This window comes from Vicia villosa, unplaced genomic scaffold (assembly GCF_029867415.1).
Source record: "Vicia villosa cultivar HV-30 ecotype Madison, WI unplaced genomic scaffold, Vvil1.0 ctg.000451F_1_1_3, whole genome shotgun sequence".
Lineage (NCBI taxonomy): Eukaryota > Viridiplantae > Streptophyta > Magnoliopsida > Fabales > Fabaceae > Vicia > Vicia villosa.
The window spans coordinates 407,763-424,760 of NW_026705216.1; the positions used below are offsets into that span (position 1 = coordinate 407,763).

A 16,998-nucleotide genomic window follows, 5' to 3' on the forward strand; every position below is an offset into this window, starting at 1 on the left:
TTTTTGTGCAATGAATACTTGGAGCATCTTTTTGGTGGTTGTATTATTGTCAAGCGGTGGTGGAATAATCTTTGTCGTTGGCTTCGAGTGGATCTTCTTGATTTTGACACACCCATTATCGACCGTTTGCAAGCTTTGGAGGTATGTTGTTGTAAAAAGTTTAATTGTAATGTAGGTTGGTTGTTTGGCTTGACCTATTGTTGGGTTATTTGGATGTGTAGGAATTCTATCCTTTTTGAGGGGGGTATTTTGAATCATTTTGATTGTAGCGGGATGATAAAATTGTTGTCGTGGGAATGGTTTCTCGTAGGAAAAAGGGGGTTGTTTAATTTTGTTTGGTCGGATTGGAATAATTTTCCGAGTCTTTGTTTTTATTAGGAAGGGTGAGTGTTAACTCTCTTTGATTTCTTGCTTTGTCTGTAATGGGTTGTGCACCCCTTGTGCATCTTATTAATATATCTTTGTTTATAAAAAAAAATTGGTGGGTCAAATATACATTGTTATTATAATTATCATTGGAGAAATAATAGTTGAGATTATTTATGAATTGCTTAAATGCAATATGGCAATTTAGACCCATAAAATATGACAAACAATTGAAAAATAAAACATGGACCAAAGGAGATACAAAATAAAAAGGACACAATCCTAAACAAAAGAAGAGACAAGCCTATCACTCCCTCTTAGGATGTGAACCTAAAGTAAGGCAAACCTAGTTTATTACTTACAAAATCTTTCCTTAAGCCTAAATGAATGGGCTAAAAAATGGTTAGAGAAGTCAAGTTTAATCCTAAACTCGCTAAACAATCTGCACAAGTGCTGCCTTCCTGGAAGATGTGAGAGAAAAGTAAGTGCTTATCGGAGTAGTATAAGGTGCAAGCATTTCACTTTCTTCTGAGCTGCCAAGGGACAAGGAAGGGATTAGAAAAAGCTTGCACAACGAGCTTGAAGTCCGATTAAATCCAAAGTTTATCCCAACCTTTATCCATCGCAATCTCCATTGTGCATAATGAGCCCGAAATTCCGCTAAAGAAAAAGAGGTCCAAGGGACATTATTAGCAAATGCTAATAAGAAATTCCTTAAACTATCCCGAAAGAGACTTCCACAACCAGTAGACGGGGAATTAAGTATGAGCTCACCATCACAGTTACATTTCACCCAAGCAAGATGAGGAGGATGCCAAGAAAATTCAATAATACGAGAAGCATTTGGTGGATGGATGAATTTTACTGTTGAACACTTTAAGAATACGAAAATCGTCCATAGCAGAAGAGGAAGACGAGATAGCAGTAATACTCAAATCTGTTAGATAGATGTGTCTACTGATTTTTTGAGTCGAGGCCTAAAGATAAATTAAATTAACCTCGCTGTTAAATTGAGATATATTCTCAAATTTATAAAATTATTCGTTATTCTATCACATCGATTTAATTCAACATACAATAAGTTATTAAATATATGTAACATTAACTACTTGAAGGTTAGTTAAATATATATAAAAGAAGCCATTAGAAAGCTATATGAAATACTTGAAATTTTAATCAAAAACACATGAACAATAACAACTGGTGGTACACCGTACCCATAAAAGTCCGGCAAAAAAACAACAATAGAAGAAAAAATTACTAGAATATCCAATAAGAGTTGTTATTACTTATGGATTGTCTTATTTGAAAGAGAAAAAGTTTAAGCAAGATATCATGTAAGTTGTTGAGACATTTTGCCTCTGTTATCTTCACGTGTGTTGTTTTTTGAAAAAAAAATCGTTATAGATTATGCGCAATTTTTGGGTGCAAATTATATATGGATTGTATTTATATTTTGTTCTTAAATGCGTGTGATTTGATTGGACTTGCTAGTCATTTATTTTGATATGGTTTTTTTTGAAATGTTTATTTTGTTTTAAAATCTACATGATTTATTTTGGAAAAAAAATTCAAGATTAGATATGGTATGCATTTGTTTGTGAAAATCTATTGGGTTTGCTAGCCAAATTCGCTCTATAGAACTTGTAGTGGATGTTGTTGAAGTATGCCTTAAAACCTTTGTTGATGAAGAGAAAAAAAAACATGTTTCGAGAATACCAAAAATCAGGAAGCCAAAAAGCAACAAGAATGTTCGATTTGGGTGGTTTGCAGATATTAGGTTTGACCGATTCGGTTTGCGGATCCGTTTATTTAATGTTAAAATATTGAATATATATATATATATATATATATATATATATATATATTCTAAGTTAATATAAAATATATTATACGGTATTTATAATATTTTATTCTAATAATTAATGGGTTGTGTTTTGGGCTTTGTATGTTGGATTTTAGTAATTATAAATATGTATCTCTTCAGTATTTTACCGTGAGACAATCTTAAGGTTTATAGGGTTTATGATCTTCTTAAGGGAAAACATAGAAAAATAAAGGTTTTGAGAAACTTTTGGAGTTATCTAAGGCGTTTGAGAAATACTTCTAAACACATTGGGTTTGAGTGATTCATATGTTGCGAGTTAGAGAGGTTGGGAAACACTTGGGTAGAAAATAGGGGTTTGTTCTTGGGAGCCTTCCGGATTGTTCTTAGGAACTCTAAAGGCGAAGACTATTTTTTTGTAACTCATCCCTAATCTCTTATAACAACTTTCTGGATATAGTGAATTGGAGAGTTGCTCTCTCCCCCATAGTAGATCTTTTTATCAAAATGGTTAAACAAACGTTTCATCTTTTATCACTTTATTCTATTATAATACTACTTATTGGTTATTATTGCTGAAGGCCATTTATTTTAGTTGCTATTGTTCTTTGCTTCACGTATCAAAGTATTGATTGAAATTGAAACTTGTCGTTATTCACAACAAGTGGCGCCCACTGTGGGCAAAAGGGTATTGTTTACAAGAGAGAACTATGGGTAAATGGGAGATCGGGAAACTTTCCAGAAACAACGACTTTGGGTTGTGGAAAATAAAGATGCAAGCAATTTTAATTCAAGAGAAGTTTATTGATGCTTTAAAGGGAAAAGTATTGATGCTTGTAGCGCATACACAAGCACAGAAGATCGAGATGGTGGATAAGGTCAGAAGTGTCATTATCTTATGCCTTAGAGATAAAGTTCTAAGAGAAGTCACCAAGGAGCAAATTGTGGTTGCTATGTGGGGTAAAATTGAATCATTGTACAGTCTTTGACACACAGGTTCTGTCTTAAACAACAACTCTATTCATTCCAAATGGTGGAAAACAAATCCATACTGGAGCAGCTTACAAAATTTCACAAGATTATTAATGATCTTAAGAATATTGAAGTGAAAATTGATGATGACGACGTGGCTTTACTCTTGTTGAGTTCATTACCCAGATCCATCGAGGTTTTGGTGGATATGGAGGTTTTGGTGGGGATAGCGAAGATAGAGGATTTGGGGAGCAAGGAAATTAAGACGAGAAAGATGTCAGAGATAAGGGTTGGTGGGTTGGCAAGTTTGCAAGTTTGCAATGTCTTCATTTCGAAATTGTGGGGTTTGTATGAAGGTCTCAAGCTTATTTTATCTTCAGGATTCATGAAGGTTGAGGTTAATATGAACTCTACCTTGGTGGTTCAATCTATTGGAAAAGGTTGTTCGAACATGAGAGAGAGTTTGACAATTATTAGTCATATTAGAGGGTTAATGGGAAATTTTGAAGAAGTTACTATTTGCCACTCCTTTAAAGAGGCGTATAAATGTGCGGATGTACTAGATACTATTAGTTATAATATCAGGCTGCATTTTGTGTCTTTTGAATCGGCATTCGATAATTTGTTGAGTATCTTAGATGTGGATGCTAGAGGTGTTTCCGCAGCTATGATGGTGCATGTGTAATTTTCTTGTTTTTTCTTATAAAAAAAATTGAGTTAAAGTGTTATTAAGAATAAAAACAAAAGTAAGTAATTTTTTATCATCATGACTATACTATTTCATTTTTAACTAGATATCTTTTAATATTTGTGAATAAGGAATTTTTCTAGATTACAATTGTAATTAAGAGTAATAACGAAATACATCTAATATGATTTTAATTGATTGTTAATCCTATTTTAAGATAAACATATATTATTAGTGTTAAATGATTATTTTGTAAAAGTCCCGAGTGGTAAAATATGGTTTTATTTTATTTTTATGCTAAATTTTCCCTTACTTTTGTCTATTTATTTAAAGGAGTAGTTTATAATTTTCTCTCTTTTGAAAAAAATGTGTTTTGAATTTACATAAGATAGTTTACTAATGTTGCGGCTGATGTATTTGTCAAAAAAAAAGGAAGAAAAATCATATAATTTTGAAGACGAAACTATGTTATGTTAAGGGGTAAAATTTTCATATCAATATTTTGGTTAAATTATATATTTTTTAAATAAATTTTATTATTTATTCATTGAATTATTATGCATAAAAAATTAAATGAAACTATAGCACTCTTAACATTTCTAACTTATTATAATTTAAGGTGTAATTATTTTATTTAGGACATTTAGGTATTGTAGAAATGTTTTATAAAAAATGTTTCCCATCATTTGATTTAAATACCTGATGTAAAATCCTTTAACAAATATTTTTCACATCAATTATCTTAATACTTGATGTAAAATCTTGAAATCAAATGTCTTATTTTTAGTAGTGCAAGAAAATTAAATAATTTTTTTTATAAATATTTAAAAATATGTGAAGATAATATTGACACATGAATGAATAATTTTTTTTTGAATTAGATAAAATAAAGTAATATGAGACAAATTATAAAAATGTATGTTGGAGTGAAGAATTAAAAAGTAATTTATAATAATGTGACAATATACATTGTGTTCACTAGGATTCGAAGATATATATTTCGAAAAATTGTTATAAATCCAACCACTTATGGCTGACTAATCCAATAGAATTAATTCTATGTATTTATTTATCAACCTATTCGATGTGATTTTAGTAGTTAAATATTATTGACATGCTTATTTAAATTATGATTTATTCTTGTATTTTAATAGTTAGTATTTTTATGATATTTTTCATACAATATAATGTAGAGGATGAACACTATTTTATTAATATAGTTATATTTGATTGAATATTTATTTTGTAATGACTTATAACTTGTGGGTTATAGAAGTTGACCCTTACCACCAACATTTTAGGTACCGTTGAATTTAAGGATGAGAAGTGAAAATAGCGTGAGGTTGTATAAGATCACAGGAATTAAATTGGGTTTTTATCATATTCATTTGCTTTACTTTAAATCACGTATATTTTCAAACTTGTAATTATAATTGTATACTAAAAATGAATTGTAAATTTTTTTTAGTAATGTCATGGACAAAAATCTGAGACATTACACCAAATCTCTATAAATATTTGGTGAATCTTTTTTTCTCTTATATTTTTTTTTACATTTTAGTCATTTATTTACTTTCGTGGTATTTTTTTTCCACTTTGATTTTATTTATTTCACTGATTATTTCTTGTTTATTTTACAAACCTATTTTAAACTCTTAATTTTATCAAAGATTTTTTATTTGAAAACCAATTTTCAAATCAACATAATTCAAGCCTCCCCCCTCTCTCTCACTTGTGTTTGGAGTCACTTGTCCAAAAAGTGACATTAGAGTCTAACTCTTATTTAAGGACTGATGGTCTCGGGACGAAAATGATGAATGCAAACACTTCTATTTTTAATAATTTTTTTATCATAGATACACATCCACTTTTGATGGTGAAATGTTTGAATTCTGAAAAGCAAGATTCTAAAGTTTTATAAAAGTAAATAATTTTTTAATGTGCAATTTTTTAATCAATAGTTTGTTTGTTTCTACATTTTCCTTTAATGAGAAAGTAGTAAATAAACCTGATTTTCATTGGACCAAAGATGACAAGAGAAAAATTAAACTTGGTTTTAAAACAAACATCTTTTGATAAATGCTTTTAGTTCTAAAGAGTTTTCTTAAGTCTTTAATTGTGATAAGTGTGAGACACTCTTAAGATGATTCATTGAGTTTCTCCAAGAATCAAGCAAAAGCGAATGAACACACATATCCAGAAAGATAGAATACCAAATAAACACGAGATTCGTTCTCATAGATGATACTCAACCATTAGAAACCTTGGAGGTTATTTAAATTTTTTTCATCTAACAACTATCTAAGAACTATGAGGTCAGATGTGAAATCTGATTCAATCCTTAATTCAAAAGATTGTAGAGTATTTGTTGAACATTAGGAAGAATCTTGAAAGAATGAGATCATTAAGAAATTCAATGAATTGATATAGCTACTTAAGAAAAAAGAAGGATCAAGCATACTCGAAAGATCTCCATCACCTTCATCATCGTCATCTTCATCAAGATAAACACTCAAAGATGAAAGTAAAAGATCAACACCGATATAATTGTTTGAATGAATGATCTTGATAGATGAATGATCATCCGAAGAGTCATCATCTAATGGAAATGATGAAGTCTCATGTAGTAGAACTTGTAAAGAAGCTTTATCTAACGGAGTCTTTATTGAAGAATATTCGTCCTATAGAATATTTGGAAAAAAAACTTCATGATCAAGAAGATTTTATTAGGAACTAAGATCCAAAATCTCTAAAGAATCAACTTCAATAAAAAATTTCTAAGATCCCTCGTAGTATCCAGTCTCTTGTGAAAAAGTTTTCAAGAATAAACTTGATAATACTTTCGATGACTCGTATGAAGAATCACCAAGAAGAGTATATTTGTCTTAAAGATACTTACATAAAGGAGATTATATTGAGATTACTTTTTTGACTCATCAACAACTCTTTAAATTCAGTGTTAAACTTGTTAAAGAAATGAGAAACCAACATTTTTTATCTTAAGGAGTACCCCTCCTTATTATAAGCAAACTTTAATTTTTTAAATTAATTGAATAACTGATGTATCTAGTCTACATATAATTCAAACACATAATTTTTTTAATGAATTTAAAAAGTCAAACTTATTTATAAAAGATGATAGGGAAGAGAGTACATGGAATTCTTGAAAATAGGAATAAGATTAATTCTTGGTGAAGAAATTACTAACATTATAAGTGAATCCTTAAAATCATAAAAATATGGATCTTGCAAATATTTAAAAAATAAAGTAATTAATTTGCATGAAACCTTAGTGAAATTCATTAAGGATAAAGATAAACTCAGCTTAATTTTTTCTAATTAAAAGGCTTCATTAAGTAATATTATTTTTTATAAGAAGTTCTTAATATCTCATTCGGTCAATATTATAAACAAAAATAATAATAACTTTTTTTTGGAAGAATAAGAAATTATATATATTTCCAAAAACAATTATTTACAAAGCGACTCAAAGGGTCCAGCTACCATCTACTAACCAAAACCTAAAACCACTCAAAGAAGAAAAGGAGCAATCCTTTCTCTAAGGTTCGGTTTTCTCCACATCCTATGCACTATGGTATCAATAACCTCACTATGTATACTCCTATTCTGATTCTTATCATCGGTTCTATACACAATATCATTTCTATATACCCAACAAGAGTAAACTGTCTCAGCAAACTCAGTCTTCAGCATTTTGGTTTTCCATCTTTTGTTCTTACTCATGTGAGTGATCCAGCTTAATTCTTGGTCCCATCTCTGTGGCTTATGATCCACCTGCATCCAATTCAATGCTTCCTTCCATTTGTCTCGGTTCTTGCTGCAATCAAACAGCAAATGGTTAAGACTTTCAGTACCTGCACACAGAACACAATTGTCATTATCCAGGATACTAAACCGCTTCAATCGATCTTTTGTTGCTAAGCAACCGTGGCAGGCTAACCAAGTGATGAATATAGCTCTAGGCCTGACTTCATTGTCATAGAAAATCTTCCTCCAAGGCACAGTTTGATTATTATTTAGGAGCCCGTTATAGATCTTTTTCTTGCAAAAATGTCTAGCATTCAGACTATACTTCCAAGCCTGCATCCCTGCAATCTCTTCTCTTTGTTTGAGGATGGCTTTCAACATCCAAGAACAACTGGATCTAATCTTCACATTCATGACCTGTTCTTTTTTAATGTAGTAGCTATGTGTCCGGCCACCTCACCCATAAACTGTCATTCTTCCTGCAGAGATCCCACAGCAACTTGCTAAGGCATGCCCTGTTCCATCTCTCCAAGTCAAACACATTCAGTCCATCCTAATTCTTGGGCTCACAGATCTTGCTCCAAGCAATTGGGGCTCTTATGTATTTCTCCTCTTTTTCTGTCCACAAGAAGTTCCTGCACATACTCTCCAGCCTCTTAGTGATCCCTTTAGGAAGAGGCATGCACTGCAGCCAATAATTAGTAGTGCTGAAGATTATACTGTTAATTAGTTGAATTCTGCCAGCGTTAATTAAAAGTAAAAATGATTGGTTTTATGTAAAATACAAATAAAATTTATTAAATCATTTTTATTGATATTTAATAAATTTACTAATCCATTAAAATTTTTGAAGAAAATGAAAAATATATTACTAACACTAACATTTAATAATTACAAATTTTGTCAACTTTTATTCATAATAATAACCAAAATTCTAAACTATATTTTCTTCTAAATATTAATAAGAGGGAGTGCATATGAAAGTTTATAAAATATATCTTTATAATTAAGACAAAAATAGATCGCAAACGTGGGCATAAGACTTTCAACAAAAGATACACTATCCAACAAAACAAAAAGAGCTAGAGTAAAGACTGGTTTTAAAAACTAATAAACCAATGATTTTGCTTGCAATCAACCATGATGATGCACATTATTATTATTATCACAGCAATCAAAACTTTGAAGCTATTTATTACGGTAGGTCAGAAACCCAACAGAACTGGACACCATTTACTTCCGTTCATAAATAGCTTTGCCTAATAATACGACCTCTTTCAACCTTGATAACTCTACTACTACTATTCAACGTGGTTCCCACAATATTACGGTTTTCTTAATCACACACCTGGTTTGAATACAACTGTAATAAGATATTTTAAACCATGTTTTTGTCAATTTATATGTGTGGAGGAAAATTTGTACAAATTGGAATTGACATAATAAGGTAGGACCTCAAAGGCTACATGTTGAGAAAAATAATCAAGAGTTTTTTTGTTTTGTTTGTGTTTCTAACTGTCAATATAATCGGCATAAAAAGTTAGAAAATAAAATAGGTAATAGTAGAATTTAATTTTTCTTTCAAAATTTTAGCAGTCATAACTATGTGAGAAATTGTAAGAAATGCATGCTAATGAACAGTAAAATAGGAATTTAGTTCATTTATGTCATCTCGTTATAAAATTCATTTATACAGTTAAAGAATAATTTATAAAATTGTGTATATGATTATTCGTGATTTATTGAAAGTGGGTTACTCCTATTTAATATACTACCAATATATCATAATTAAACCTAAAAGTAAATTACATGTATACTAAACCAAGCACTTGAATTTGAGTGGTAAACGAGCTTCTGTTAAAGAATAAAGGTTCATGGAATATTAGGTTCGATTTTTGGTGGAAACAATACTTGATCAGTATCATAACCTCTCTGCACGAAATTTAGATTTTGATGTTTATATATATATATATATATATATATATATATATATATATATATATATATATATATATATATATATATATATATATATATATATATATATATATATATATATATATATATATATATATATATATATATGCGTGTGTGTGAGAACATGAGAATGAATCTGAACCATTAGATTTTAAAATAAATGGTGGAGATTATGTGTCATTCTTTTCTCTCTCTCCTCATTAAAATAAACCAAAAGTAGAGAATAATAAACCAAAATTATCCTCCCTAGCCGCTGAAAGATTCTATATCACAAGTTCGCCGCCACATTTTAAGTGACAATCAGTGAGAGATGGACTTAATAGGCCCAGTACAAAACCCTTAAGAGAGACCGACTACACTCAACTCTACAGAAGAAGTCCCAGCCAGAGATTAAGCCTGAAACAAAGCACTATAGTTTGAGGATACATAATAGATGTCACCCTTTCCATAGAGCTAGCACCACCTATCAAGATCCAAATAAAGGATGATTCTTTGGTTATCCAAAAGAAGGTCATCAACCAAATCCAACTCATAGTCAAAGAGGGATTTCCTCCACTGAAAAATTTAGGTTAAGACCACATCAGTCATCCTACCAACTTCTCCAACCTTACCTTTTTTATGATTAGAGATAGGATATAGTCTATGAAACGTGACTCAAAGAGGAACGCCCTCTTCAACCCCAGGAACATTCCAAAAAGAAGTAAGTAGACCAGATCCCACCTTACAACGTAATCCACCACAAACCAGTCAGAAGTGTCACTCGATTTGGAACTTAGGAGAGAAAAACTTCTTCACTTGTAGGAAGCAGACTGAAGTCTACCCCTTTTACCCCTTCCCCCTAAAAAAGACTAGATGACTTCATATCCATATCTCGAAATCAGAATATCCCTCCAAAGACAGGTAGACGCAAAGATTATGAGCCATCACCATTTACCTAGAAGAGCCAAGTTGACATGATGGAGATCACAAACTCCAAGCCCCCACTACTTTTGGGTTTGCAGACGTGTAACTAACAAATTCAAGGTATTTTCCCATTTCAAGTCGCCCCTCCGGAAAACCTCCTTTAAATATTAACAATACTTTTCCACACCCTAACCGGTAACCTAAGGAAAAATAAGAAGAATATGATAATAACATTAGGAACCAATTTATGGAGAGCCACTCTTCCTCCTACACTAACATATTTGTGCTTCAAAGAAAACATTCTCCTGGAAAGAAGAGAAATAAGAGGTCCCCAAACGGTCTCAAAATGGGGGTTAGCACCCACTAGAAGGAGAAAATACTTAAAGGGAAAGGATTGGTGGTGACAATTGAAAAACTCATTGGCTATATCCAAAAAGGAGGACTCCATATTGATACCAATAAGACTACTCGTAGAAAAATTAAACTGGATACTATAAGCAAACTAAAACCCCAGGATATGGTTTTAATAGTCTAAAGATTATCCACCGACACTTCAACTATGATTGGGGTTGAGCTATAACCCATAGACTAGAAGCAAGACTATCCATCTGGCGGTTTGAGCTCTAACTTGAATCTTTTGAGGTTGATCTTTAGCTGCTTGGGTGCTTTTCATTGACTACTATGATTGTTTTTCTATTTTATTGGTTGTGGTGTTTTTTTCTTGTTTATTTTCAATTTTCGTATCCTTAGGATCCCCTTAGGCACTGATTAACTAAATTATGGCCTTTACATAATTATAAAAACAAACTTTCACACTGTCATATTAAACAAACAAACCTATGTCATATAATAAATTAGATGCAGGTTTTGTATTTATTTGAGCATATAAAATATATTTTTTGTATATTCTATCTTACTCCAATCTATCAGACCAAACCAAGCGTTCAAATTTATAAATTACAAAACTAAATGGAGTGTTTGAGACTTTAAAAATTGTAATACCACCCTTTAAACATTATAGCATTGTAACAACGATATTATGTCTTACAGGAAAATGACTAATGATATGCATAGTATCATCGCCAACAACGTTAGAGTGAATAGAGTCGTAGGAGAGAGCAATATATTGTTTAACCATTTCGAAATTTTTAATTTTGGTAGACTAGAAATGAATGTTTTCTAAGTTCTAGACTCTCAAAAGCAATGAAGTAGCTCAGATTGTTAGCCCGTTTTTGGAGGAGGTGAATAAGGCAGTATGAGATTGTGAAAGCTTCAAAAACTCAAGACTCGGTGAAATTAATTTTGCATTTGTTAGAGACTTTTGGTCAGATCGTAAATTGGATTTTATGATATTTGTGTCATATTTATTTTCAAATGACAAGTTGGTGAAACGCTCTAAATGCACCTTCATCACTCTGACTCAAAAACACTTAACCAAAAATATTATTTGATTTCTTAGCAATTTCTCACTACAAGAAAAATGTGTGTATAGCTAGGGATTTATGCCAGGGGTAAAACCCCTCACAAAAAAGTGACGTTGGCAGGGGCTTTACCCCTTGCAAAACATATTTTTTAAAAAAATCATTTTGACCAGGGTTACCCCCTCGTAAGTGTTTAGGGGAGGTTCAATTTTTTTTAGAATTTTGTTGCTAGTGGATTTACCACCTCACAATGCTACATTTAAAATTAAACAAAAATATATCGTGGAAATATTAAAGGCAGTTTTGAGGGGTAAGACCCTTGAAAACATTATTGCACATGCGCTGACACACAATTTGAGCATATTGCCACAAGTATTGCGAGGGTTAAAGTTTATGGCAAAACAAATTATTCTTTTGCATTTACGAGGGTTAAAAGCCCTCGGACATACCTATATTGATTAACCCCAATGACTCTTCTCCCCTTCACTCTATATTACCCCAGGCTTCTTATTTATCTCTTCTCCTTCTTCAACTATGACACTCTATTTTTTCTGTCTCAGTTATTTCACTCATGCATATCTAAAATTTATCCTCTAATCAAGATTGAATAAAATTAAGCTAATTTTGAAAATCAAAGAATCATTCAAATCAAATTTAAGAAGTAAATTTGTTTTTAGATTTTTTTTCTCTTCTCCATTTCTAAGGTACATGTTTAAAATAAGATATAAAAGGATTAAATGTTAATCATTGGATTAGATAGACAATCTTGATGAAGTCAAATATAAGGATAGACAAAAAATATTCATCAAGACCATCCATCTAATCCAATGGTTAGCATCTTATCCTGCTATCTTTTATTAGGATGTGAGAATGAATAAGAACCATGAGATTTAAAAAGGAAAGGTTGACATTAAATTGTTGTTTTCACTAAATCATGTGTCATTAAGAAGAAAGAGAAATCATTAATAAAATTTTAAAAATATCTTTTAATCTCAACCATGAAATATAAATTCAATGACTGTTATTAAATTCTCACATTCTCATATAACTTAGTCATTCTCATTTGATATGTTCACACACACACACACACACACACACACACACACACACACACACACACACACACACACACACACACACACACACACACACACACACACACACACACACACACACACACACACACACACACACACACACACACACACACACACACACACACACACACACACACACACACACACACACACACACACACACACACACACACACACACACACACACACACACACACACACACACACACACACACACACACACACACACACACACACACACACACACACACACACACACACACACACACACACACACACACACACACACACACACACACACACACACACACACACACACACACACACACACACACACACACACACACACACACACACACACACACACACACACACACACACACACACACACACACACACACACACACACACACACACACACACACACACACACACACACACACACACACACACACACACACACACACACACACACACACACACACACACACACACACACACACACACACACACACACACACACACACACACACACACACACACACACACACACACACACACACACACACACACACACACACACACACACACACACACACACACACACACACACACACACACACACACACACACACACACACACACACACACACACACACACACACACACACACACACACACACACACACACACACACACACATATATATATATATATATATATATTATGTTTTTAAAAAATATATTCTTTTGTAAATATAAATATGTATCAAGCTTTCATAGCTCAGTTGGTTAGAGCACCCGTTTAGTAAGCGGGAGGTCTTGAGTTCAACTCTCAATTAAAGCATTTATTTTTTATCACATTCTCATTTGATATATATATATATATATATATATATATATATATATATATATATATATATATAATGTTTTTAAAAAATATATATTTTTTAAATAAAAAAAATGTATTATAATATTTATAAATATGTATCAAGCTTTCATAGCCCAGTTGGTTAGAGCACCCGTTTAGTAAGCGAGAGGTCTTGAGTTTAACTCTCAATGAAAGCAATTATTTTTATGCTTTTAAATCAGTAAAAGAGGAGGGTTTATGCCCCTTAGATATATTACAATTGCGAATACACGTAAATTAAATATGTTACATCATTAAATATAATTATGTCATTCTAAAAGTATGTGTACTCAAGTTTTAGTGTAAAATAAGACAATAGTAATGTGTAAAGAGTATAGTAGACTAAAGAACGTATTTCATTAGTCATGAATATGATATACCGAGTCTTCTCACAGTGATAAGGTTGTATAAAAAGAGGAGTTATTATTTTAGTACCATCAAATTTTGTTTGTAGAAAGACAATTATAAAGTTTATTAACTAGATACTTAATGAGTCGTATGCAGAGGTATGAGTGACCTATATCAGATTTTCTCTTCCTACGTATGTAGGAGTAATATCTATAAACCCCTTGATTGAGTATGACTTTAAAATACATGATCATGCTAAAATAAGTCAATATGGAATATTGAATTTATTTATTGTTACTAAGTATATTCGGGTGTCATGAAATATAATATTGGACTATATAAGGGGTGATACAAACTATGTATTTTGTTCAATATAAATATAGGGGTAAAAGGATAATTATGCACATGATTATTATCACATAGAGGTTATATCGAATGACATGACATTCTCATCACTATAATAGAGGTTATGTGTTTCTAGACACCACTCTATATTTATAATATTAAATAAGAGATTTATTGTCATTGCTAATGTTACAAGAACCTATATAGTCACACACACAAGATCAGATAAATGGGAGATTAAATAAATGAATAAGATTTATTTATGATTTTGTTGCGCATTCTTATGATGGACAAAACGCTAAATAGTGAAACTTGTTATATTGTAATATACAATATGTATATATGGTTCTATAAATATAACACTTATACTTAAGTGATAATCGCTTACTTACGTATCTCAAGTCCATAGCTACCCAAGTATTATGAGTTTTTATAATACTTTAAGCAAAAGACTCCCTTAGAGACGTTGACATTTGTGTTGTGCTCATAATCAATCTATTTCGACGATCGGAAGTTATGCACTACAAGTAGTAATCAATCAATCTCTAACTCATGAACATTTGTAAGGATACATCACAAGGGAGAATTTTTTTAATTTTATCCGATGATTTTACCTTGATTATTCATAATTTCCCTTCATGTTATTGGTAATGTTATTTCAGAGGCTCGTTGTGCTTTTATGATATACTACTCTAGAAAACACATTTCACCTCAGACGCAAAATACATTTAACCTCGACTACAAAAGCAAGATAGCGAAAAGCGTCATGAAAATCTGTCACTTTACACCTCGGTTAATAAAAAACCGATGGGTTAAGTTATCTGCACATGGGTTCAAATCTCAACATCTACATTTTTATTATTTTCAAAACTAGCGCAACATACCTCCCGATTTATCAATAAAACCGAGGGGTAAGATTTTTTTTTAATACAAAAACTCATTATACTGTTTACACAGAATAATAATAACTTAATTTGTTTACAAACTACATTGTTTACCAAAAATATTAAAAAAAAAAATTAATTTCCCTGAAGATTTGATTTTAGATCTTCGAATCATTGAATTTTGGGGAAGAGGAAATGTTGGGTGCCAGATATTCTTTATGGCTTTTGTATGCATTTGTTTGTGATATAAAACAAAAAAAGGGTTAGATAAATAAATGTTTTTCTGCTCAAATATTCTTGCAATCCATCACTTTATTGTGATAATAACAATAAATGATTTTCTACTCTTGCAATCCATCATAGAGAACATTTCATGGCAAATGCCCTTGCAAACCTTAAAGTGGTTGATGTAAATAGTTTCAAGCGCTTCATGATGTTTCATTATCAATTTTTGATATTCACCATGCTTTTCTAATGGAAGTTTATTATGTTTCACATGGATCACTAATGGAAGTTTATTACATTGTTTACACAAAATATTAAAATACAATGATTACAACAAATCCATATTCATCATCGTCGTTGTTTTTCTTTGAGAGCAACAAATCTAGATTTTGATGCATATCTTGTATGAATCCAACTTCTAATAAGTTATTAAAATATTATCTCCCTTCTTTGTTTAACTTGAAGAAAAAGGATGTTTTTTCTACACTTGCAATCCATGGTAGAGAACTTTTCCAACTTTTTTAACTTGGAACAAAAATTTCATTATCGTGAGAAAATGCTTTCACAAGAAAGAGAACAAAATATATAGTGGTGGATGTAAGTTTGTTATGGATTGATGTCTTGGCAATATCTCGATCGTTGTTCCTTTATGAATGTAGGATAGAGATTCATTTTGTTGTAGCTGTATAACAAGACCCCTCGATTTTGTTAAAAAATCGACGTAAAAAATATTTTCTTTTTTAATTAATAAAATAAAATAAAATAAGGAAGTCCCTCGATTTTAGTAAAAAACTGAGGTAATAATTTCAAGAAAAAAACGGTGAATGATAAAGAATTGAAAGTAACATGTCATGTTTCAATTTCAATTTTTTATCAGTCATCATTTTTTCTGTGCAGTTTACACCATGTTTAGGAATAAATTTCTCAATGTTGTCAACCAAGAAAAGCACTATTGTTTTCTTTGATTGACAACTTAGGAAGATTATTCCAAAAATACAATAATAACAACATCAATATCATTATGTGAGATAGATTGCAATGGCAGAAAAATATTTTATTTAAGATAGAAGAACACATAATATTGAAGTTTTTTTTTGTTTTACAATTCATCCCAAAGAATGATGCATACGAGTTTGGGGCGGATACATAAGTTAGGATTAAGGTAAATCTGTTTAAATAGTGCTTTTATAGTAAAATCTGATTATTTTATCCCTAAGTTATTACGGAAATCGAAGAGATAGATCATTTAGTTTACACTTATAAAGAAATA

At 31.2% G+C, this 16,998-nt stretch overlaps 1 non-coding gene across 1 annotated transcript; it reads left to right on the forward strand.

The window, feature by feature from the left end:
• The first annotated feature begins 13,789 nt into the window (after positions 1-13,789).
• Positions 13,790-13,863, forward strand: TRNAT-AGU (transfer RNA threonine (anticodon AGU)). Its single transcript has one exon. It is a non-coding gene; the product is annotated as a tRNA-Thr (tRNA).
• Positions 13,864-16,998: the final 3,135 nt, after the last annotated feature.